Below are 25524 nucleotides of genomic sequence, written 5' to 3' on the forward strand. Positions count from 1 at the left end.
ACACAAAATACGTTATGCACTAGCTTCTGAAAGGAGAACGGCACCACACATTATCACAGAATTTAAACAAAGCAAAACTGCTGGTCCCTATATAAAGTTTTCCTACAGAAAAGGGAGGGATACGTGGAGAGGAGTATCACATGTGGAAAAAGCACAGCAATTCCATGCGCACCACACAAAGGGGTGCTGATGTGGCAGCATGCCTGAGCTTCCTTTGCATTCATCATCGATGAATTTGTGCCTCAGAGTGTGTTAAGAACCAGGAACCACAGCCGTTACTCAGGCTACTGAAGTTTCCAAGAGTTTCTGTACTTCAAACAGAAGAGAAGAGGAAGTGCACAGATATAGAAGAACTGCAAAGAAAGGAGTTTTACGAGAGAGTCAAATAGAACATCAGCACACTGGTTCTGAGTTGAACGTGTAAGCTTACTCATTACTCAAATATTTGCACTTTCCATCATCATTGCACTAAACTACTGCTCTGTGCTTGCGTTAGCAGGTGCGCTGTATCTCAGATAATCCTAACTAAAACACTAGGGTTATATCCCATCCTGTCATAAAGGCTTAGTGCTACTTAGAATCCATTACTCAGACTCCCCAAAGCTAGAAAAAGAAGGAAATTAAGGCAATAGCTTTTATTGGATTAGCTTCGGCTGATACTGGAGAGTGCAAACTTGATTTACACAGAGGTATTCTACAGGCAAAAGTGAAAAAAGGGAGCACAGAAACTGCAAAAGGTTGTGATACTACATAAAAAGTGCACAGCTGAATTATTCCTTATTCTCTACAGTCAATAGCTGTTCTGTTTCAAAAAGACAGAGAACAGTTGCTTACTCATTGCCTATGGGAACACAAGTTATGTCAAGATAAGAGTTTGATTAACTAATAGGAAAAGGATCTTAACAGCAGGACAAGTTGCATAATCTGGGCTACATGTTGTCTGTCTGTGGTACAAACATGATGAAATCCTCCCAGGAGTTTTGTGTTTGACAGAGAAACATGGGTAATCAACTACGAGAAATAGTCAACAACCAATTCCCATTGTGTGGCAATATTTTGCCTGGCAGGATGTGCTCAGACCTTGACTTTGTAAATAAGAAAGTGAGGCGGGCTTCCTCCTCAGCCAACATGTGTTCCTCATGATTCAAGGGTCCATTCCTGTCCTTGCACCCCCCCTCCCCTGGACATGGGTGCCTTGCACAAGGCACATTCAGGTTCCATTCACAGTTCCAAAGCTGCTTTCAAACAGTTTCCAAAAGCACAGTGGGGAAACACAGCTCAAAATAGTAAGTGATGTTACTTTAGTTATACACAGCACTGGTGCAAGCACCTGGCATCTTTGGCCTGCTGCTGGGGGCCCAGCACCCTAGAATCACAAAGCTGGAGGGGACCCCAAGGGTAATCTAGTCCAACCCCCTGCAGTGCAGGAATCTGTGGCAAGGCCCACTGCTGACACCTACCTTCCTCCCACTTGGGGGGGGGTATCAGTTCAGTGCTTCAAGCAGCATACAGGACACTAGGTGGTACGCTCTAGATGCCAGGGGTGCCAACTTGAATAAAATATTGAGGGGGGCAGGTAAGCCCCACCCTGCATAATCGATCACAAGACACAGCAAGTGCACACCATTTGAATGGTAATGCCCATTAACTTGGGGGGGCACCCCCTCAGATATTTTATTGGAAGGGGGAAAGGACCTCAGCCCCTAAGACTTGGCACCAATGCTAGCTGCCATTTAAATTTCCCATAATTCCTCTGACATAAAGTCGCTCTGGAAAATTTAAACCACCAGCTGCCCAGCACTGCTTGGTGTCCATCAATTGTTGGGGGGGCAGGCCCCCCAAATCCTACCATTGTGTTGCTACCCATTGGTTCTGTACCCAGAAACCTTAACAGCATCACCAATGTTGCACAGTAGGGAGTAAGGGATATGCTGCCAAAAAATGAAGGATCTGTACTCTCTCCCTTGACACATGCCAAGCTTCTTAAAAGCTTGGTGTTTGGACTATAAGGGACAGCCAGCAACTGGATTCTATCAACTCATGGCTCTCTCAAGTGACGAGCTTCAGCGGCCCTATCGCTGCTCCCGGGATAACTCATCCCACAAGCCTGACTTTTCGTTTAGAGAAGTCGATCCGATGGCAGCGCACGTGCTCCAGAAAGGGTGGAAGCAAGGAGGATGAAGTTGGTTTGTTGATCCGCTTATCCGGAGCAGACGGGGATCCCTTGGCCAGCCAGCAGACCGGCTCTTATTAAGCAGTCAAAGGAGCAAGGCAGGCACCGGCGACATCCCCATCGCCCCCACCCCGCCCCGCTCGAACGAGGCGCCCTTCAGCCCCACCTGCTCCAGGTTAAAGGCAACCAGGAAATCGGAGCAGCCGAGCAGGGAATCTTTGACGCGTCCGTCACCAGGGAAGGCTGCCGCGAGTTCAACCAAAATAAACACCCGGCGGTTCAGTGTGACTCACGCCTCCTCCCCCACCGCCCCCATCTCAACTTTTCCGGAGACGAAGATTTCCCAAAAGAGAGATCCGGCATTATTGCGCCCAAGAAGAACCTCGCGGGCTTCTGCAGAGCAGGCGCTGCGCGCCTTGGGCTCCCGGGCCGAGCCGGCTGCTGCTCTCCCGGCGCGCCCTCCAAGCAGCCGCCCGCCCACAGCGGAGGACACGCGGAGCGCCTGCCTGCAACCGACCCGTCCCGCCAAACTCCGGAGAAGCGCCGGCCTGGAGGGCCCGCAGGGCTGCTGGCTGGGCTTCCCTTCGGCACTCGCCCCCTCCCTCTGCAATGAGCATCCCCGGAGATTTCCACCTCCCCCCCGCCCCAAGCTCCAATTCAAGGGCAAAGACAACTATCTACTTCTGGAGAAGATGCTTTGCAGTCTTTAAAAGTGGTGGGGAGTGCCCATGGACTTGGCAGGAGGGGGCTCGGCCCAGACAGGCCCACGTGCTCCTCGCGTACCTGGCATAGAAGCAGCGCCGCCGCCGCCGCCGGCATGCCTCCTTCCCCGGCGAAACCGCCTCTCCGCTTCGGCCCCCTCCGCGCCGGGATTTGTGCAGAGGCGCTCAATACCCGCCAGTGTCTCGCTCTGCCGCCTTTTAAATTGGCCAGCCCCAGGGCGCATGCGCCAAGGCCGCCAGGGTGGAGTGAAGTTGGCTTTGGTCGGGTTCGGAAGGAGGACTTCTCCCGACCCCGAGGCATAGTCGAGGGGGCGGGGCGGGGACGGCGGGGGTTTCTCCTCCGGTCCTACCGGCTCTGCGCTTCCAGGCGGCGATTGGAAGAGACTCGGCGACCGAAGAGCGCTTGGGGGGTTGCAGACGGAGATGTTTTCCTGGAGGGAAGGAAGGAAAGGGTAGACCGAGATTATACACACATACATCTGTCGAGGGAAACGTACCGGTAGAAAGTTTCCACTCGTTTCAGTGAAGTCTACTTTTCAGTAAACAGCCCCGTCCCGAACAGGATCCAAGCTTTATGATGGTCAACTAAGTTGTACTCCGAGCAGACCCACTGAAATCAGTGGAGCAGAGTTAGCCACACCCATTCATTTCGATGGGACTCTAGGTAGTATGAGTGTGCGATGCAAGCCCTAGCCTAGCTTCACTTAACATGATATTATGTTGGGCTTAATGTTTTGTTGTTAGCATGGGGGTTGCCAGCATTTTATTATTACTCTTGGGGGTGATTTTGGAAGCCGAGTTGAGAGGGTTTGACCCAGAACGATGACCTTCAAATATCCGTTGTTAATGGCAACTATGTACAACAACAGCCACCCAATTGTACCCTGTAGGAAAAGTGTGAAAGATTTCCTTGATGGAAAGGAAGGGGCTGAGGGGAAAAGCTAAGGTTGATTTCAGTGGAACTTACTTGCACAAATGGGGGTGGGGGAGCAATTTCTCCACTTTCTTCACTCTGCCCAAAACCTAGATGAAAATAGACAGAATTACCTAATAGAAGAAGTATGTCATTTATTTTAAAAACACCACTGGATTCAAAATTTCACCTGGATTAAGTGGATCTCAAATGGCCTTCTCTCACAGGCTGAACTATTGCCTCCAAACACACATGATGTTGATTATTTATTACTTGCAAATCACTCGACCTTTGGATGTTCAGGTATTGAAGGAGAAAGTAAGGAGAGCTGCTGCACCACAAACATTTCTGTCCTTCCCTCTGGAATCTACAACCAGCACATGGCCTCTCTTGCTTAAAAACTCAATGGACTGAGTCTACTTTCTTAAAGATGTGAGGTGGATGGTTACTATACTGTAGAGAAATAACTTTCTAACCTAGCTATGTGAATGGAGATTCCTTGTATCTTATCTCCATTTTAAGCCTGTTCTAGTAGAGTGGGGATCAGGATAGTAATACTATGCACATTTACCTTGGTGTAAGGCCCACTGAGCATAGGGTTTCTCTCTCTGTGATGCCCATGGCCTTTCCTGCATAGGATGTTGCCCATAGCACTGGTGTCACAAAGTTACTTTGGGCAGCCAAATGAAATGCTGTTAGCTAGAATAATAATAATAATAATAATAATAATAATAATAATAATAATAATAATAATTTATTATTTATACCCTGCCCATCTGGCTGGGCTTCCAACAAACATTAAAATACATCAATGATGTCATCACCATTTTGGCTAAACATTGGAAGTAATTTCCTTATGGTAAGAGCTGCTCAAGCATTCAACAGACCACCTTGGGCGGTGGTGAGCAGCCTGTTCAGCAATATCATCTTTGAATGGAGCAATGCCCTATGAATCTTCTGCCACTCATGCATCATTTGTGAATGCTACAGGGGCAATTTGTTTCAGCTCCATGTAAATTTGCATTGAAATTGATTTCACACTCCGGTCCATTTAGAACTTCATGCAGAATGAGGTTGTGACAACCCTTCAGCCATACATGAATGCGGACATACGTGTGGCCAAATAGTTGTTTGCCCAAATGCTTGCAGACGCATTTGTGGGGTGGGGTGACATCTGTTCTCCAATTAGACAAGCATTTACAGATACAGTATACAATTCAGTGGAGCCGAGCCAATTTACTCTCGCTTGTGACTGGGCCAGGACTTTAGCCAAATGTAGTACCCACTAAATGGAGGACAGTTAAAATATTGCAAATGCCAGATATCATCATTGCCTCCTCTTCTTCACTTACCATCTCATCCCTTGCACTTTAAATTTAATTTTGGATTGATTGCACAACAGTCGCCTTGTTTTCCATGCCGGACAGCTGTTCCGTCCAAATTGCTTGCAGACTGGAACCCCACACTGCATGGGAAAAAGCATGTGGAACACCTGCACTCAGAGTCACTTGAACCAATGGGAACAAATCCATTGGCATGGCTCTTGGAGGCAACTGAAGGGTGCAAAAAGCCAGCACTGTTTCCTTTAGAAGCTCCAAGTGCTTCCCAGCTCCTGCTCATTGTGCAATTGTAAAAAACAAAAAAAACCACAATTCTATTCATATGTGTAAAAATAACAGGAGTTCAAAACTGGTGTGGAGAGATTTCTAACCAGGAAGCATCATTTATTTTGTGTGAGAGAAAAGTAGTTAGATAAATGTTGACGTTAGTTGCTTTTCCTGCACTTTGTGTTCCAGATGGAGTTTGCTTTTTTTTCAGTGAGCCAAGTCTAAAAGTGCCCACCTGCAGGGAATTACTAACATGAACACATTCTCACAAGGGTGAAAGAGTTAGCGACAGAATGGAAATAAGAATGAGTAGAAACTTAAGCTGTAGGACTTTAAGGGCTGCTGCTATTGAGCAACTGTCTTCCTTTTCATTTGTTAGTACTAAACCAGTTAAAATAAGATTCTAAAGACAGTCTACAGGCCATACATTAGATTTCCCCAGCTATACTCTACTGAAAAATACCCATCACCCATCTACTGAAAAATACCCACCATTCTAATAACAAACTGAGGTGGTGAGTGTCCATAGGAATGCTGCTCCCAAAAAATAGAGCCACTGAGAAACATGGGCGAGGTATTAGCAAAAAAACCAACCTAAGTGCCCTCTCCAAGAAACCAGCTCAGTGATAACTGAGCATGCCTAGTACTCATGGAATGTTGGGAAAGGGGCTGGGGGAACAGAATGGAATATCCTGAAGGAGGGACATGGTTGGCTGGGAACCCTGAGTGCTGCTGTTAGGAGTTTCCACATGACAACAGCGAAGGTCTCATATTCCATATTGTTAATGGCCTGACATACATTTTAACCACTTGCTTCAAGCCTAATGGCCACAGCCCAGTGCTATGGTGCATGCGCACAAGTCACACTGAAATCAACCTTATGCAAGCTTGGATCATTGCACTGGATCATTCATAGCCACTGACATCCAAGCTCAACCAGCACAGAGTGTTTTTCCATTGCATGGATAATTATTAGCTGTGGTTCCTGCATTGCAAGGGGTTGGACTAGATGGCCCTTGAGGTCCCTTTAAACCGTACAATTCTATGATCCGACATTTAAGTCTCCATTTGGAGTTTTGTGTTTACTGACTTTCATATTCTAAGCATAATACAGCAGAAATGCTGTGCTTATCGTGTATACGTTTATGGAAAATGCTGTTTCAGTGGTCAGAAACAATACAGTTGTAACTGCCTAAGAAGTCAAGGAAGAGGAAGTGTAACGGTCACATCAGTGGCCTCATCTGATTAGATGTCTTCACATATTTACCCTATTATCTAACAATGACATGCCCCAGCAAGCTGCAGTCACCAAACTGCCATAATGTGGTCCCTTTGTTTGTGATAAACAGATTTCAGATACAGACACATACAGATAGGGAGGGTTTTTTTATTACCAGAAATGTACAGAGATGGAAATCTGATCACAAATTTCCAATGCCTTGTGTTATTCACAACTAACTGTTACTGCCAGTATTAGTACATAAAGCCCTTAACAAGGGGGCCTAGAAGAGGGCCTTATTCCTCATGTGTCCACTCAACCGTTTTGATTGGCAGAACTGGCAGTACTACACATTTGTAAGAACTCAGATCATTTAGTGTGGTAGCATCTGCCTATTGCGATCAAGCAGGAACCTTCACTGAATTCTTTTTGGCGCCTGCTGAAAACATTCTTCTTTAGGAAAGCCTTCCCAGATGCTTGGAAGGTTGGGGTAATTTTAATCTGTTTTAGTATTTTATATTTTGTATGTTCTAAAGTATGGGTGTGAATTATTCTTGATTTTATTATCTTTTTGTAAATCGCTTTGAGGTCATTAACAATCAAGCGGTGTATAAATCTTATGAAATCAATAAATCAATCAAGACTTAAGTCAGCTACCACCCAGAGAACACGATACTGTATTCTGGCTTGCATTTACTCTGGATCCCCAGCTGGTTTCTAGTAAATATTGGAAAGCAAATTAATGACAGTGGTTCAGAACTGCTGTGCGTTGTAACATCTTAAAAGATTAGAATAAGATATTTGTAAATGCCCCCAGAACTTAGACAGCCGGTTCCTTGACACTGTCAATGCATGTGTCTCTTGGACTTAACTTCCCTTCCTCTCCAAAAAATGTACTGTATATTCCTGCGTATAAGACTACTTTTTGACCCAGGAAAATCTTCTCAAAAGTCGGGGGTCGTCTTATACGCCGGGTCGTATTTCTTATATGGCGAGTATATCCCAAACTCTATATTTTAACTGGAAAAGTTGGGGGTCGTCTTATATGCCCAGTTGTCTTATGCACCAGAATATACGGGTAGTCTCAGTTCAAACATCCCATCCATAAAATGAGTAATCAGGAGACAAGAATACCCAAAAATCAAGGGAGGACTAATACTGAACTCCCATCTCCTCCAAAAGTAGAAAAATCTACAGGCTACTAATCAAGTCAGTGAAGATTGTTGGGTGCTATGAAAAATTAGGGGACTGATTCAGGAGCCTAAATACGTGTTTGGAAGTCTATTTTTAGACATCAGTGCTTCACTACTAAAGGTTATAACCAAGACTGAAGCACTGTCATTATGCTAGTTTAACCCACTTCTTCCCAGATTTACTAACTAGAGAACTTTCAAGCGCCTTCTTAAAGTACTGAGAACCCAAAAGGCAAGCCTTATTTCCACTGCTAAATCTAGGAGCCATCCTTCACACACAGTGCCAGTTTGTGTATGTTTACTCGGGAGTAAGTCCCACAGTATTCAGTGGGACTTGCTCCCAGGTAAATGTGCACAGAACTGCAGCCCCAAACATCAAAGACAGAGTGGTGTGTCAGTGTGCCAGCAATGAGACCCAAGAAGCAATGGTGATCGGAAATAGCAGGGTTTTTTTCCAGAAAACAAAACTCAAGGCCCACTGACCCTTCTCCTGAAGTTTAGCCCACTAGGATCTAGATCAGGGATGGGACAGGACCTGTGGCCCTTCAGATGTTGTGAAGACTCCAAATCCCATCAGCCCCAGCCAGCATGGGCAACAGTCAGGGATGAAGGGAGTTGTAGTCCAGCAATGCCTAGAAGACCACAGGTTCCTCACCCCCAATGAAGATCCTTCGTAAATTGAGTGAAGACCAATGTGATGTTTCAAAGTACCTTTTCTGCCCTCAAAACACATGTGTACCTTTGGAGCAAGTTCTGGGAGAAAAAAACGAACCTGCAAGTTTTTGGTTTGGTTTCAAGTCGAGCAGAAGAAAAAAGCTCTCCCTCCGTGGGTGCCTACTTGTCAGTGCCCAACAAGGCCACACACCCATCCCCAGAGAAATTAGAAATTAATTTGAAACATCAAATATATTTTGAAACAGGAAATAAATATATATAATTTCTCTGGGGATTGGGGTGTGGCAGTGATGGGCATTGACAATTACACAAACTTAACTAAAGTCTACTTGCTGTAAGAAGGAAGGAGTAAGTCAAAGGACTGACACACTCATTGATCCAGCATTTGATGTACTGACATGTACAGAAGGCCGGCTCAAGACACTTCACTGCCTGAGGCAAAGAACAAAATGGCACACGCACACCCATGCCACACAAAGTCAACTGAACTGGCTGCTGAATCCTACTTCAGTTCTATAGGGCAAACCCTGAGGGAGATCAGCAGGGTAGTTATAAAGGTGGAGGGCATGACACACAGCTCTCTTCCCCAACAGAATGGTATGGTCAGGGTGCTCGAAACAGGGAGCTGAGAGGCACCACCACCTCCCAGCATATGCCGCCTGAGGCAGTCGTCTCATTCTGCCTAATGGTAGGGCCAGCTGCAGAAGCAGGGCAACTCAGAACAACTTGCAGCTAATAATAATAATAGAAACAAAAAAATAAAAAATATTAGTAGTAAGAGTAGGGACCCAGGTGGCGCTGTGGGTTAAACCACTGAGCCTAGGGCTTGCTGATCAGAAGGTTGGCGGTTCGAATCCCTATGACGGGGTGAGCTCCCGTTGCTTGGTCCCAGCTCCTGCCAACCTAGCAGTTCGAAAGCACATCAAAATGCAAGTAGATAAATAGGAACCGCTATAGCGGGAAGGTAAACGGCGTTTCCATGTGCTGCTCTGGTTTGCCAGAAGCGGCTTTGTCATGCTGGCCACATGACCTGGAAGCTATACGTCGGCTCCCTCGGCCAATAATGCGAGATGAGCGCGCAACCACAGAGTCAATCACGACTGGACCTAATGGTCAGGGGTCCCTTTACCTTTACCTAGTAGTAAAAGTAAGACTTTTTATACTGCCCCCCATCAGTCTCAATTCAAAGCAGTATACAAAAGATTAAAAATTAAACATATGCTTTGCAGCAGTGGGAATCTCCCAGCAGAACTAGAGAGTAGCCAGTCATTTTTTTAAAGCTGGGTTTTTTCCCCTGAGCTGTCTTTCAATGCAAACCGATCTGCGAATGGAGAGAGGAAAAACGAAGGTGGTGGGAGAGAAAAGACTAGAGTGGGAACAGCAAGCCACACCCTGACAGTGAGGGAAAAAACTGTTTCCTGAAATAACTTCTGCCTCAGTGTCAGTTGAGAGGAATGGGAGCCAGAAAGGCACTTGGAGCTAGTGAGGGTGGCCGCTCCATTCTTATACATCTGCAGGACAACAGCAAGCCCAGATGAAGGAACTTGGAGTCAAATTCATGTAAACAATTATTTTATGTTGAAATCCATCGTGCCGAAAACAACGGCACCTTCCTTGGAGATGGGGACCCCTATAAGCAGCGCAGGGCGGCAATACCACTTGTCCTCTGAAGGAATGGAAGTGGTTTGGGTGGAACAAGGATCACATCATGCAAGATGCCTTTGCTGTGTGGGCACTTAGGGTGTGCTTGGTTGTGGCTACTGTACAATATGCATATTCTCTGCACATGCTACAGGTGGTCAGATAAGGTGTGCACATATATACAAGGCAGGAGCCAGCATGGCCAGTGGTCAGAGATGGTGGGGGTTGTAGTCCAACAATATCTGGAGAGCTAGGGAGGGTGGGGTTGCAGTCTATCATCTCCTTCATCGAAAGACAATTCAGCTTGGGGGGCTGTTTTTAAGGATTTGTACCTCCCGTTGAGCATTCTATTTCTTCTTGAGTAAATAATAGAATCATAGAGTTGGAAGAGACCACAAGGGCCATCGAGTCCAACCGCCTGCCAAGCAGGAAACACCATCAAAGCATTCCTGACAGATGGCTGTCAAGCCTCTGCTTAAAGACCTCCAAAGAAGGAGACTCCACCACACTCCTTGGCAGCAAATTCCACTGTCGAACAGCTCTTACTGTCAGGAAGTTCTTCCTAATGTTTAGGTGGAATCTTCTTTCTTGTAGCTTGAATCCATTGCTCCGTGTCCGTAGAATACACCAACTCTCACACCAAAAATGTTGTTTTTTTAAAAGCCAGTCTGGAAGGCCCACAAAACTCTTAACTTCTGTACTGCAGTGACTCTAAAATTGGCACATACCCATAAGGTACCTGAGGGCAAGAGGGAAAAGCCCACAAGACAACAACTAATTTGCACATAATTCATTGAAAATGCACATACTAGACTGGGGCAGAGCTAGAAAAACAGCCAAGAGGGGGGGAAATAAGCCACACTTTAAAAACAGTTAGGCCTCTATTACACTAGCCACATGGCAACCACTTATATGCTCCAACCTATCATTATTGCTGTGAATCACAAGAATCTCGGAGAATGAAGGCAAGTTACATCACCCTCTGGAAAAGGACTGCCAGATCCCAAATCTCCAGATATGGGGACTTTATGTGCGCTTTCTGCACAAATTTGCATGCCATCAATGTGGCATTTGTTTAAATGGCTCACTGACTAGTTTTTCCAGATTTTCCAAAGGCATGGGAGAATAAAAGTCAGGAGAAACCTTACACTCACCTATTTTCTATGTACTGCTTTATTGACGACACCATGTAACCCACAAATTTGGTTCTCAGAAGAGCTGCAAATAACAGTACCGGGGGGGGGGGGGGGAGAGATAAAACGATAAATTTGAAGTAGACTCCCAATGACTTATTTTGGAGTAGTTGTATTTGCTTTTTAAATCCCTTTATCTTGTGTTCTTCTTCCTGAAACACAATGCAGGGCAGAGGAGACTACACAAGAAAGGGTTGAGGGGTGCAAAGGCTGATGCCCTCCTGTAACCTTCCAAGTTCCAACAGTTTCCCTTCACCCCCAAAGGCTCAGTCTTCCATTCTCTACTGAAACAGGCAGAGGGAGGCCAACAACAACAGTAAGAGTTGGAAAGTCACCGTTTCAAAATCTCACTTGAACCATGAACTGAACTATGCAGGATAACTTACAAGATTGTTGTGAAGATTGCTTAAAATGTTTGTGAAGGGTTTCGAGCCCTTCAAAGTGTTACACTACCCAAATGCTAAGGATAGCCCTTTTGGTGTTTTCCTTTCTGGGACACCATTAGGGAGCAGGGACTGCACCCAGATGAGAAACCCCAGAACAACATGCAGGGGAAGCAGAGGGGAGATTGTTTCACCAGGCAAACAAAAATGCTTGTGAAGACTGAGCAATCCCCTTTGTGCTAATTTGAATTCCTCCCTATGGGTGACAGTCACCTAAGTTCTACTCGGAGTAGACCCACTGTAATTAATGGTCCTAACTTAGTTGTTTTTATTAATTTCAATGAGTCTACTCTGATTGAAACTTAGTTGAATACTACCCTATATTTTCAGAAAAGCCAACTACCTTGAGAATTGAGAGCTTTTTGCAGTACATATTTATTCAGTGAAAGAAGCCTAAAAGCGCTGAGTTACATACTGTACATACTTTACCTCGAAAGCACATTCAAAGCACATTTGCCCCTCAAAGAATTATGGACGCTGTAGCTTGTTCAGGGTTGCTGGGAATTGTAACTCTGCGAGGAGGAAGCTACAGGGCCCAGAATTCTTTGAGGGAAATAAAGTGCTTCAAATGTGCTTTAAAGATACAGCATGTAAATGCCTCTCCTGCAGTTATTAGGCCACGTCCAGAGAATTATGGAAAAATAGAAGAACCCGTGATGACTTTACTAGTTCCTATGTGAAGTTTCTGACACAGAAGGATGCAAATCTCATTGCAGTCATCAGCAGGCCTTGTGCCCTTTAAACTCTAGACTGGCACCAAGCCAAGCAGAACTGGGGAGACCTCCAGGGAACCACAGAAATGCAACTGTTGGCACTTATTGTCAAGGGAAAGGCTAGAGCTGGGCTTTCCCTGGGAGGCAAATTAACTGCTGCTGGATCACTGCCAGGCTGAAAAGTGCCTCGTCTTGGATGTTTAGGGAGAAACAAAAAAAAAGGAACACCCCTATGACTTTCTCTTTGTGCGCGCAAATTATGGTGTTCCATTACACCGTGTCTTTATTCATGGCCTTTTGATGGCGGAGCCATTTGTACGCGGAGTTGTTTCCAGCCTGGCTCTGCAGGGATTGGCCGCCATATTGAACTGATCTCAGGCGGAACTTTTCCCTTTCTGGGTCAGCCGAGTGTGGGCTTCTTGCAACTGCTTCCAATCTCAGGACTCTGGCCTCATTGTCTCTCACCTTCAGCATGTTAACAAGTATCCGCTTATTCTTCTTCCAAGAGAATTTGACTCCCACTCGGCAAGGGAGTTCACTCCGGAAAAATTCTTTACATTTGTAGCGTAAAGACATCCCTATGGGTCTTCTTCGGTTTGATTATTATTATTTAATCATTTTTTTAAAAAAAAAAACAACCATTGGTTAACAAAAGGACTAATTAAAGGTGATTGGAATCATTGGATCTTATCGGATCAGCTCTAGCTGGCGAAAAAGATTCAGAGGAAGGGGGGAAGTAAATGCGGGCTGAGGTTTCTCACCTGATTGCTCAAAGAACAAAGAAGGTCTCTGCCGGCTAGACTTTGTTAATTGGATTACGGTTCAGATTCGGCGTTGCCCAGAGGGAGACGGCTGACGGCTCCGATTTCAAGCTATTCATTAATAATGCGGGGGCATTCTACTTCCTTTGCAACTCATGCTTAATAGACCAGAGTTGGCCCCGTCAAAGATCTCCTCTTTTATCTTTCTCACAATACGATCCCAATCTAGTTTTACTTCGAAGTAAGCTCTGTTCTGTTCAACGGGGCTAGCACACACTCCCCCCTCAGTAAATGCCTTTAAAACAGCAGCCTTACCGTGTAGTAATAATAGGACTGTTGAGCAACATGCTATAAGAGCACAATGCTCCCCACCCCCAAAATCTGCTAGAGATAATTTGGGATGCTTCCAGACTCTCACTATTTTGGGGTGGAATTCAAGTCACGTGCTGAACAATGCAGTTTTGCAGTGTTAGTTGATTGAGAGGGCTTGCCTAACAAACGCTCATCTATGCAATTTAACGCTTGCTTAAGGCAACATCACCTACGGTAGTCTCCCTGCAAACAAATCAGGATGAAAGCTCAATAAACAGGTCATCTGGACTGGAAACACCCATAACGCAATCAATTGGCGCAAATGAGGTGGCAGATTTTGAGACAGGGGAGTAGGTAGGAGATGGAGGGGCCACTCTAAGCAGATGAGTCAAACTGAAGAACTGAGCAGAGCAAGATGAAAAGGACTGGTAGTTCTTAAAACCTAAACTCTGTGGCAGAGTGAATCTCTGCTTTTCCATTATAAACAGTGCTCACATTGATACATACATGTAGGCAGAGCTGGACCAATACATTTTGGCACCTGAGGCGAACCACAAAATGGTGCCCACCCACCCCCAGCCAGGGAAGAAGGGGTGAGTGAAGATTTGGAAGCGGGTGTGTGTCAAATCATCCTTACATGACAGCTGAAGTGGGAATCAAAGGGAGGGGCCACTCCGAATCATACAGGGTGGGTGCAAAGCCTAGTCACCACCTCTTAGCCTAACCTACCTCACAGGGTTGTTGTGAGGATGAAATGGGGAGGAATAAGAACCATGTATACCACCCTGAGATCCTTGGAAGAGAAAGGTGGTATATAGTATAAATTTAATTAATTAATACCAATGGTGTGAGGGTTTTGCACATGTTCAAAAAGTGACCTACACCTTGGGCAGAACACCTTGCAGTAAAACCAAAGATCCTTGTGTCATGGAGTAACATGGGTCAATTAAATTCAATGGGGAAGGAAACACCACATCCCCAAAACAACAGTTTTGTGACACTGTTGTTATTATGCTAAATGCTTTCATTGACTAAAGTCTGCTTCATCATATTCAGAAAGCTTACAGAATATTAAGTTGCTACCATGCTTTTGTCCCTCTTGTTTTTGTTGCAATAGACTACATGCAATAGAAATTGTTACTAAAGCATTTCTCACCCTTATTTATCATGATGTAGATAAAGGTTTTCAGCTCAGAATAGCAACTGCTGAACTTGGATCATAGGACAGAGGTCAGAAAGGCTCTCTAATATGGAAACAGGTCCACTGCTTGCTGTCTGCTCAGACATGGTAAGCCCCACATAATCAAGTTGGAGCTGCATTCCTAAACACACCTAGGGCTGGTTGGGCACCACTGGGAAAGGCTGCTTTCTCTTTAGATTTCCAAGGGCCTACTACAAACTTTCACAAAACACCAAACAACCATTTCATTGAAGGACAAACATGGATAGACCAGAGCTGAGCTGACCTCCCATATGTCTCTGGCCATGAAAAGTGCTCCAGCAGAACTCAGTGAGGATGGAAGGAGCCACAGTCATCACCATGACCCAAGAGCACTAGAATACATGGTCCTCAGAAGCTGTGGAGGAAATATTAAAAGGTCAGTCAAAGGACTCTGAAAAGCCATTTCTGTTCAGGAAAAAGAATCCTGCAACTCAAACACGGAAGTGGCAGACGTTTGCTTTTGAATAGAGATGGGATTGTTGCGTAAGTCCCAGACCTTTATCAGGCACTCAAGAAAAGCTGCTCCCCTGGCTAACATGTTATTGATTCTGGAAAGATGCCTAGCACCTCTACACAGAGTTGCAGAAGAATGAAAAGCTGCTTGTGGGATTTACCTTTGCCTCATGGGAGATCAGGTCTTTAGCTTTTCAGCACTGCACTCCCCCCAACTGCATTCTTAACCTCTGCCTCCTGCCTGCCTTTTTTTTATTTTAACGGAGCAATCACATGCCTTGCATCATGCACAAATCATTCCCTGCCAGCAGTGTTGCAATGGGTGAAATATGTATGCCATACCCAAACAGATCTAATCTTTGCTCTGTTCATAGAGGGACAGACAGGTGAAAAGGCTGGGTTTTAATGCGAGAATTGTTTAAGCTTTAAAGGTTTTCTAGTCTCTGTGTCTGCACTGAGGGTTAATTAGACCCAAAACCACCCCTGGCAGAGGCTTATCCAATCTATTTTTAAAAATGCAAATGTTGGTGCCTTGATTCTGTCTGACGAACTCAGCTCTTGAGCCTTGATACACCTTGTAGAACTTGAGCTGCTAGATTCAAATCTCATCATTTACAAGATCAGAGGTCTTGCCTGAGCATATCTAATCACCAATATAAGAGACATGCAGCTATGCCTTGAGAAGGCCATGCAGGTTTGCTGAAAGAGCGGCATAATATCCCATAACAAGAGACACTACCCTGGGTCTTTTGTTTTGCATGGGTGTCAAGAGAGGGAGGGGAAAAAATCATTAATAGTCAATCAGTAACAGTTGATAAAACCTCTGGTGTCAGAATTATGACAGGATTATGGGCTGTGGTGTGAATGCCCCAGATGGGGAAAATGTGTGCTATCCCAACCCCACACAAGACAGTAGGCTGCAGCTCCCAGGGTCTATGGCTGAAAAATTTGAGGTGGTTGCATATAAGGCTGCCAAGCTGACACAGATCCCATCAGAGCTGCAAAGAGGGTTGAGACCTAGCTGTGCTTTCTTCCAGCTGTTAATCTGTGGTTTCTCTGGTGCCTTGTGCAAATAAGCTGCATGGAACATTTTTGAGTTTTGCAGTGTAAGAGAGAGACTTTTTGTAACATTCAAAACCAATTAAAAAACACACATCTGATCAGATCTGACCGTTACAACACAACCTAATGTCCTGCTGTGCTTGGTGAGATTGCTATCATATGCTTTGATTTATGGATGATATATTTTCAGCACTGAAGGAGATAACATTCTTGCCAGATCTGCTTTAATGATGATTCGATCACATTTGCCGAGTTCACTCGAAACAGCATTTTTCAAATTGCACACTAAAGGCTGTGTACGCACATCTTATTACGGAATCAATGGAGACGATCTCCCTGCTTTTTCTATGTACAGTAGTCCACACCCAGTTTCGATCTACTGCATATTTTTTGCCCCTGAAAAGCAGCTCTTGAGAAACTGGTTTCATCCTGAAAATTTAAAAAACAAAACAAAACCTCATTGCAGATTGATTCTTTATTAGCCTGCCCAATGATAAAGCAATGGCACCTGCCTAATATTAAAAGAGTGGATGCCTGCCACACAGGATCAACTTATCCCCAAGTGCAGGATGAACTTTACATGCTTGCAACCATGTCATTTTCACAGAGCTGAGTGGACACATACAAGTTAAGGTTACCTTTCACATAAACTGGTCCCAAACTTTTGAGGGCTTTAAATGCTAATGTTATCACCATGAACTTGACAAAGTAACAAATCAGCCGCCAGTGCAGATCTGCTGACAGGTTCCCCAAACCCTCTGGAGCAGATTTGGGGATAATATAAGGCACATGAGAAGAAAGGACAGGGGGGGGGGAGAAATCCCCTTGCATTAAATTTCAATCCTTGTGCTAGCACAAGAAGTTAGTTGAATACCACGCTTAATATTTGTATAAATCACCTTTATTTCATTTCATTTCTTTTTTATTATATTTTTAAATTCATTTTTATATTTTAAATCACCTTTATTTTAAAAGAGATGAAAGATGTGATGAGGAAAAGATTAAACAATAGCTGCTTGTTTTAATGAGACAAGTGGTGCTTTGCACACACTCATGTCCTTTTTACCTAATGGGGCTAACACCCGGGTTGTTGGTACCCAAGTAGAAACCATAGTGTTAGAAGTGCCCTTAAAACTATAAGCGCAATCTGGCAGTCCCTGTGGTCTACTGATGTCTCTTCTCAGTTGGGTGTGCTGCTGCTCTCCAGTGAAAATATATTTTTATTGATACTGGAAAGTCTCCCAGCATGAAACTAGAACGTTCTTTGGCTGAAGGACTTTATCTTCTTGACTCATCTTGGCCTGCTGTTTGATCCCATTATTTTTCTCTGAATTTTCCTTTTGTTAGTTTTGAGGAATACTCAGAAGTAATCTAGCAGCAGAGCGCCATCTCTTTGCAGACATAATGTTTACTCTTTAAACCAGCTTCTGATCTCTGTACTTGATTAAAAATTGTAAGAGAATGTGGCATTTGTGCATTCCAGAAGGAATGATGCTGGAGAGAGAGAGAGAGAGAGAGAGAGAGAGAGAGAGAGAGAGAGAGAGAGAGAGAGAGAGAGAGAAACCCTTCTCCCAGATATTTAGGATGAGGAATGAATATTTTGTCAGGACCCTGTTGGACAAGCCAAAGATCTAATCTACTCCAGTAGTCTGTTTCCCATAGACGTTTTCCAAATCATAGAATCATAGAGTTGGAAGGGACCCTGAGGATCATTTAGTCAAATCCACTGCAATGCAGGAATATGCATGCTTGGCAGTGTTTAAACCACTTCATTTCCCATCCTGCAAGAGGAGAAAATGCCCATCCTCTTCAATGTCTGACTGCATGTCAGGAAAAAGCTGCTCACGATCTCCAGTATAAGGAGAGGCAATATTGCAAACACCCACCTCTCCCCTTTGAAATGTACAGCTCCATGCCTACCAGCCGGCTTCCTTGAATTCTTCTGTGAGCCTCTATGGGACTATAGAGACTAGGTCAAAGTGACTTCTAGCTGCTTTGCACCAGCCTGGGTCTTGGGCCAATCCGATGGGACAGAGTTCATACCGCTGCACGGCTCTGCCCTTCCTTAAAGGCTTCTCGCATAGCAGCTGCACACAGCAGGAGACAAAAACAAGAGTCACCGAAAGGGAAAACATGCTGCAGAGCTTGTGGTTTATTCGGTACCATGCATCTTGTTGGGACCTCTTTGAAGTGAACATCTGAAAGAGAGTCTGTGTGCAGCAGGAAGAACAGCTACTCAGAGGACCACCCCAGAGGGTGACATTGATAAATGGAGAGACCCACCCACCCAGTCAGCTCTGCCAGCTGTTCCTGCACTCAAAAGAAACTTGCCTCACAGTCTAACATGCTGACACATGGGTGGCCAACTGCAACTTCCATGCCACAGATGGCAAGCTATGTGACATGTCCAGGCAGGAGTGGGAGGAACAGGTTATGGCTCACACTGGGGTGGGCAACCTGTGCTCTCCAGATGTTGCTGGAGATTGCAAATGTAGAAGAAGAGCCTGCCGAATCAGGCCAATGGCCCATCTGCTCCAGCATCCTGTTCTCACAGTGGCCATCCCACAAGCAAGACCCAAGCACAAGAGCCCTCTTTCCTCCTGTGGTTTCCAGCAACTGTTCAGAAGCGTTGCAGCCTCCAACTATGGCTAGTAGATTGGTGGCCGTTGTTGCCTCCTGTGGGAGAGAGAGTTCCATAGTTTAACTATGTTCTGTGTGAAGAATGTTTTCCCCCCCTGTTATCTGTCCTAAATTTTCCAACATTCATTTCTAGTGTTATGAGCAGTGGGGTGGGGCAAAAAAAAACTTTGCTCTTTCCACTTTCTCCCTGCCATGCATAATTTTAAATACTTTTATACTTCATCTTACTTGCCTTTTCTCTAAACTGAAGTCTCAAACTCTGCAACCTTTCCTAACAAGGAATTGCTCCACCCCCTAGATAATTCCCAGTTCTACAGTATTCTTTTTGAGGTAATCAGAACTGTACACAGTATTCCAAATGCAGTCACACCACAGATTTATATAATGGTATCAGTAAGGCTTCATCTATGAGAAAACCTTCTACAAGATTTTACTTCAAGAGCACAGATCCAAAGAGAGTCAAAACACTGGAAGATGTCAACTTTGTTTAGGACTGATAGGGAAGCTATTGGTTCACTAACTGGGCATGCATAAGATTTGTTTCTAAAAGATCTGTTGCAGCCTTCCAGAATCCAAGCATTAGTTCACTGGCTGAGAAAGGAATCACTGAAATAGTGTCCTGGGCCACCTCCTGTTTAGAAATCAGAGTCTGCTAGTTGTCCCTAGAGTCACGTAGCTACCTCATCCAAAAGCCAGGGAGAGGTAACAAACAAGGAACTTTTTTGCAGAAGCTACTCACTCCCCACTTTTTGGAGGAGCAAACATTTTAATGGTCAAACAAGGCAGACTGGATCCATTTTTCTAATTCTGATCCATCTGTTCCATCATCTTGATTCTTGTACAGATGGCTCACAGGCAGAGACGCAATGTTTACTTCAGGTAAACATCATGGGCCTGTTTATTGGATGCAGAGCAAATATTCCCCAGCATGTTTATTCAGAAAGAGCTACACCGCATGAGCAGGAAGTGACTGCGGAAGAGAAAGCAGCCCAGCTACACGGATCGTTATCAACATGTTGACTCAAACCAGCACACAAATCCTTGGACAATGACAAGTCAATGTCAAAGTATTCCTGGGACCTTTTAAGAATACAGAAGAGACTACAGACTCTTTCCCCCTTTCAGAAGCAACACTTCTGTTGGCCAACTATCAACATACGTCTCCAATGAATAAACAAGAGGGAGGCTGCTTGGCAAGAGTGGTAGTTCAGCACTCAACCCCCCAAACCCCCAAAATTATTAGTTAGGAAAGGATCATAGCTTGGTAGTTGAGCAAGACATATTTTGCGTGGAGAAGGTCCTAATTCAACCCCCTAGCCTCTTAATTTTAAAGATGAAGTAGCAGGTGATGTAACTGACCTGTCTGCAATCCTGGAGAACTGCTGCCAGTCAGGATAGTCAATACAGTCGTACCTTGGAAGTTGAACGGAATCCGTTCCGGAAGTCCGTTCAACTTCCAAAACATTCAGAAACCAAAGTGTGGCTTCTGATTGGCTGCAGGAAGCTCCTGCAGTCAATCGGAAGCCACGGAAGCCCTGTTGGACGTTCGGCTTCCCAAAGAACGTTCAAAAACCAGAACACTCACTTCCAGGTTTCAATTGTTTGGGAGCTGATTTGTTTGGAAGCCAAGGCGTTTGAGATCCAAGGTACGACTGTATTCGGCAAGATGGGGCATGGGGCTGACTTGGTGTAAAGCAGCTCATTATGGAGCTTATGGAGGATCCACTACAGATCACCTCTTATCACAGACAAGCCTTGCAGTCCCTACACAAAAGACAAATAATACCAAGGGAAAATGACTAAAACACTTGCACTAATAAGAGTCAAACCAAGACTGTGTACACACCATACGTTTAAAGCACCGATCTCCCCTTTAGCCTCTGCTTCTGCCTCTGAGTCTGAACTGCTCTCTGTCCCAGCATCTCCCTGCACACTAAACCATTACCTCTTCAGCTTCCGACACATCCTCCTCCCAGACTGCTCCCCACTCCCCCTGTCTGCTCCTTCTTCTCCCTCTGACCATGTGCCACCACCAATCCCCTGGCTCCGAGTCTTCTTCTCTTGAGGGTTCCCCAGCTGGTACCTCCCACCACTCCTCTGCATCCAGCCAGTCCTGGGAAACTAGTAATGTAAAGGAATTCAGCACATCTTCTGTTAATTCATTCACATGTTCCAGGGTTGAGTTCTGGCAAAGAAAGCAAATTTCATTCAAAATAAGCCTTGTCAAGAAATGAATACGGCACACTTAGATACCGTACATGATGCAACACATGCCTACACTGCTGGCCTTAGTTTGACATTGCTTGTCAGGCTGAAAACGCAGCACCCTCTGTCCACATCAGGGATCATAGCCTTTTGAGTGATCATCTGCTTATCAGAGAATAGGCAGCACTGAGACTGGTGAAGAATCACAAACATCTGCCTGTGACCTGCAAACCTCACGAGGATTCCCTCCATCTGGAGAACATCCAAGTCACACAACAGGGTCTATCAAAATGAGGTCATGAATTGCTTCAGAAGATAGCAGCAAGGAGCAAATGTAGCCCACATTACCAGCAGAATTATTTGCAAATGAAGCTGGCCATAATATAGCTTTTTCTTTTTTTAAAAAAATAATAATTGCATCCCATCTTAATTTTTAGAACATTTGCTGGGGTTTTTTTTGGGGGGGGGGCGGGATGACGACACAGGATGCTGTCTTATACCACTAGTCCATTTAGCTTGGGTGTTGTCCGCACTAGCAGTGGAGAACTGGATTTGTGTGGCAAGACAGATTCTGACGTCCCCAACTACCATGGGCCACTTTGACAGGTGGATGGGATGACAGGTGGGAGGGTCACTTTGACAGGTGGGCAGGACTGTGTCAAATGAAATGTTTGATTTCAATCTATGCAGAGGAAGAAAGTCTTTCCCTGTGGAGCGAACTGTAAGCGACCGTCAGCTAATCAGTGCTTACATCAAATCCCACTTTCAGAAGGGATTAGCTGCACTAAGGAGCTCCCAGTTGGGAACATTCTGCATGCGAAGCAGATGCTCTGATGCCGATAGGGAAATCTGTAGTGCAGCTGATACCTGTATGACTTGCTTTAGAGCGCCAACCAGATGATCAGTGCTTAACAGCAAGCCTTGCTTTGCCAAGGAGCAAATCGGAGCACACTTTAAGGCTCCCCACTGTTTCTTTGCAGCTGCATCTTTACCTGCTCCACACCTGATATCACATGTGAACATCAGGTGTGGAGCAGATGGACATGGTTTGGAAAGAACAGCCTTACAGGCCCAATTGGGATTCCCTGTTGGGCTTAATTTGAGCTGTGGAATAGAGGTCCCCCACTGCTGACCTGCATGGACTGGCAGTGGCTTTTCATGATTTCAGACACGAATCTCTTCTAGCCGTAACCTGGAAATGCCAATAATTGAACCTGGGAATTTCTGCATGCCAAGCACATAACTCTGCCATTGAGCTATGCCCCTTCCCTGAAGTTTGCTTGCTCTAAAAGTTAAGATTGCAAGGTACTGTTACATTTCCTTTACTGTGTGCCAGTGTGGTGTAGTGGTTAAGAGTGGTAGACGCGTAATCTGGGGAATTGGGTTCATGTCCCCGCTCCTCCACATGCAGCTGCTGGGTGACCTTGGGCTAGTCACACTTCTTCTTTGAAGTCTCTCAGCCCCACTCACCTCGCAGAGAGTTTGTTGTGGGGGAGGAAGGGAAAGGAGAATGTTAGCTGCTTTGAGACTCCTTAGGGTAGTGATAAAGCAGGATATCAAATCCAAACTTATTCTACTGTGTTAGAAAAATGTAGAGGGAAAAGAGCCAAACAGTGTGCCTGAAAGGGCACATGCAACAATTAATGACACAAACCTCATTCTTTTAATATCTTCAGCTATTTTCCTACACATTTTAATAGGAACCATAACATCAAAACAAGTCCTGCTTTCTGCAATGTACCCCAGTGTGTTTTCCCTGTCTTCATGCTCGACAAATGTTTGTTGAACGAGCTCAAGTTTTAGCTGCAAAGGGCTAAAGTGTTTCTTCCCTGTGGCTGCCCAAACTTGGATTTTTGCCACAATTCATCTTATCTATGTTCACCTACCATGTTTATTTTTCCTCAAGAAGACACACTATGGCTTATTTTCAGGGGATGTCTTATTTGTAATTACGTGTCCAGCCTCACCTCTTCCTTGGCGCCCTCCAGAACTGCGCTTATCACTATGTCTTATTTTCGGGGTATGGCTTATATTGTGCAAATGCGTAGAAATCCTGCTATAGCTTATTTTATGGGTATGTCTTATTTTCAGGAAAACGGGGTAACTGGGAAAAGGGCTGTGTACACACAACCTGTATGCGCAAACCACTGGTTTCTGAAGCCATATACTCACGAGGTTAGCCACAATCCAAATCAACTCTGTAATTTCTTGAAACATAGTGTGGTTTGATGAATTTCTCCCAAGAAAAAAAGGTGGGTGGTTGTGGGTGGAGAGAGAATGGAAACAGAAGTGCAAGGCTTTTTTGTGATTAGAGGTATTCCATAGTGAATCACCAACAGAGCTAGCTTGTCGTGGCGAAGGGGCTTGAATAACTCAGAGAAGCTATGAGCTATGCCATGCAGGGCCACCCAAGATGGACAGGTCATAGTGGAGAGTTTTGACTAAACGTGATCCACCTGGAGAAGGAACTGGCAAGCCACTCCAGTATCCCTGCCAAGAAAACTCCATGGACAAAGATAACAGGCATATAAAAGTTATGACGCTGGAAGATGAGCCCCTCAGGTCGGAAGGCGTCCAACATGCTACTGAGGAAGAGCGGAGGACAAGTACAAGTAGATTCAGAGCTGATGAAGCGGCTGGGCCAAAGCCGAAAGGACGCTCAGTTGCGGATATGCCTGGAAGCGAAAGGAAAGTCCGATGCTGTAAAGAAAAATATTGCATAGGAACCTGGAATGTAAGAACCATGAGTGGAGGTAAGCTGGATGTGGTCAAAAATGAGATGACAAGAATAAATATCGACATCCTGGGCATCAGTGAACTAAAATGGAAGGGAATGGGCGAATTCAGTTCGGGTGACTATCATATCTACTACTGTGGGCAAGAATCCTGTAGAAGAAATGGAGTGGCCCTCATAGTCAACAACAACAAGAGGTATTCCATAGTGAATCACCAACAGAGCTAGCCCACCGATGAGACACAGGGAACCATCCGCCTCAGGCAGCAGAAAAGGCATCATTGCCCTGCCTGCCCCACTGGTGCCACTACCGCCAGAATGTCTTCTGCTGCCCTCTGTCCCCACCCTACCCTATTTTGCATGTAGTCCATCATTGATTCCTTTGCTTATGGCGGAGGCAGCGACAGTGATGGAGAGAAAATGGTGTAAGATGAACATGCAGTGGGGCAGAGCACTGTAGATGCCTGCATGGTTTCTCAGAGAGCACCTGATGTGGGGCAGGCTCCATTTGCCACCATGAGAGGCTCAACAAGGGGCAGTGGGGCAGTTGTTGATGGCCTTCCATAAGCAGCCAATTACAAGGCTTATATAACAAACTTCTTTCTTTGCCTGTTCTTTGTACACCGGACACTTAATCCCAAGGGGTTTTCAGCCAATGTTGTGGCCTGTGGCTTAGCATTCGGGATCTTGCACTTCATTGAGAGGTATTACGTGCGCGCATGGATTATCAGACAAATATGACAACCTACCCCCAGGGCACTCTCGTGTGCCAAAGCATTTAGTCAGTTCTTGCTTAGCTCAGAGCCTATCAATTATGTAAGAATATATTCCAGACCTTGAACAGAAACCTCATTGTCCGCTGGTGGTACCATAAAGAGGGCTCCTGTGTCAGACGTAGCTTTTGGCATGTCAGGTGGAGAGAACGGAGCCAGCATTGAGATTTGCACCATTTCATAACCATGCTGAGCTCCCTATACTGCACTTTCCTGTTGCAGCTCTTGAAGTGCTTTTTAAAAAAGAGACAAGCATAAAGCAATTGTGGGGATTTAAAGCACTGAGAGGTGATATGATTTTCCCCATGAGTATTTGCTAGATTGGTTGTAATGCAAGTAATAGAATCCCAACGGCTGTACGTTACATTTTCTAGAATTCCCCAGTGTCTATTTTTTATTTTAAAAAAGCTGTGCAACTTTAGATGGTGATGTGAGGGGTGGGGGGGGAGAAGTGGAGCACACACACTACAATATTTTCTAGCAAACCTTTCCATTCCTTGTGTAACTAAGGCCACATCCATCCAAACACTAATGCTTCTGTGTGTTTTTAAAATCCCACTTTCTTTCACAGAGCACGTGCCAGGGATTCCTGGGGCGATGGGAGCTGGAGCCCAACAACTTGTGGAGGGTCAGTTTCCCCGTTCCTAGTTTACATGCACAGATCCTAGATCAGTCCTAGCCACCATAGCCGTTGGTCAGGAATGATGGCAGCTGCAGTGCATCAACATCTGGAAGACCACTGGTTCTCTTTCCCTGATGGGAATGTTGTCAAGTTCTGCCTGCCTTGGCGTGCCATGAAAAGGAAGGCTGCTTCCTCTAAGAGCAACACAATAGCCCTGCTGGATCAGGCCAAAGGCCCAGGTAGTCCAA

The 25524-nt window shown here is 45.2% G+C and overlaps 1 protein-coding gene across 11 annotated transcripts in view; it reads right to left on the minus strand.

Moving 5' to 3' along the window:
• The window catches only part of SLC45A3 (solute carrier family 45 member 3), a 72269-nt gene that overhangs the window by 42155 nt on the left and 4590 nt on the right, over positions 1-25524 (minus strand). The window contains exons 2-6 of one of the 11 annotated variants that reach the window (XM_088674312.1): positions 18223-18389; positions 5161-5273; positions 4380-4507; positions 3863-3918; positions 2957-3326 (exon numbers count right to left, since the gene is read on the minus strand). The gene's annotated coding sequence lies outside the window, so the exon portion shown is untranslated. Of the gene's footprint in view, positions 1-2339; positions 2792-2956; positions 3327-3392; positions 3723-3862; positions 3919-4379; positions 4508-5160; positions 5274-11297; positions 11362-18188; positions 18390-25524 lie in introns of those variants that run through there. The other 10 variants (XM_088674311.1, XM_088674315.1, XM_088674318.1 and 7 more) reach the window with 10 other exon arrangements.

The sequence above is a fragment of the Zootoca vivipara genome, chromosome 7 (assembly GCF_965207765.1).
Source record: "Zootoca vivipara chromosome 7, rZooViv2.hap1.1, whole genome shotgun sequence".
NCBI lineage: Eukaryota > Metazoa > Chordata > Lepidosauria > Squamata > Lacertidae > Zootoca > Zootoca vivipara.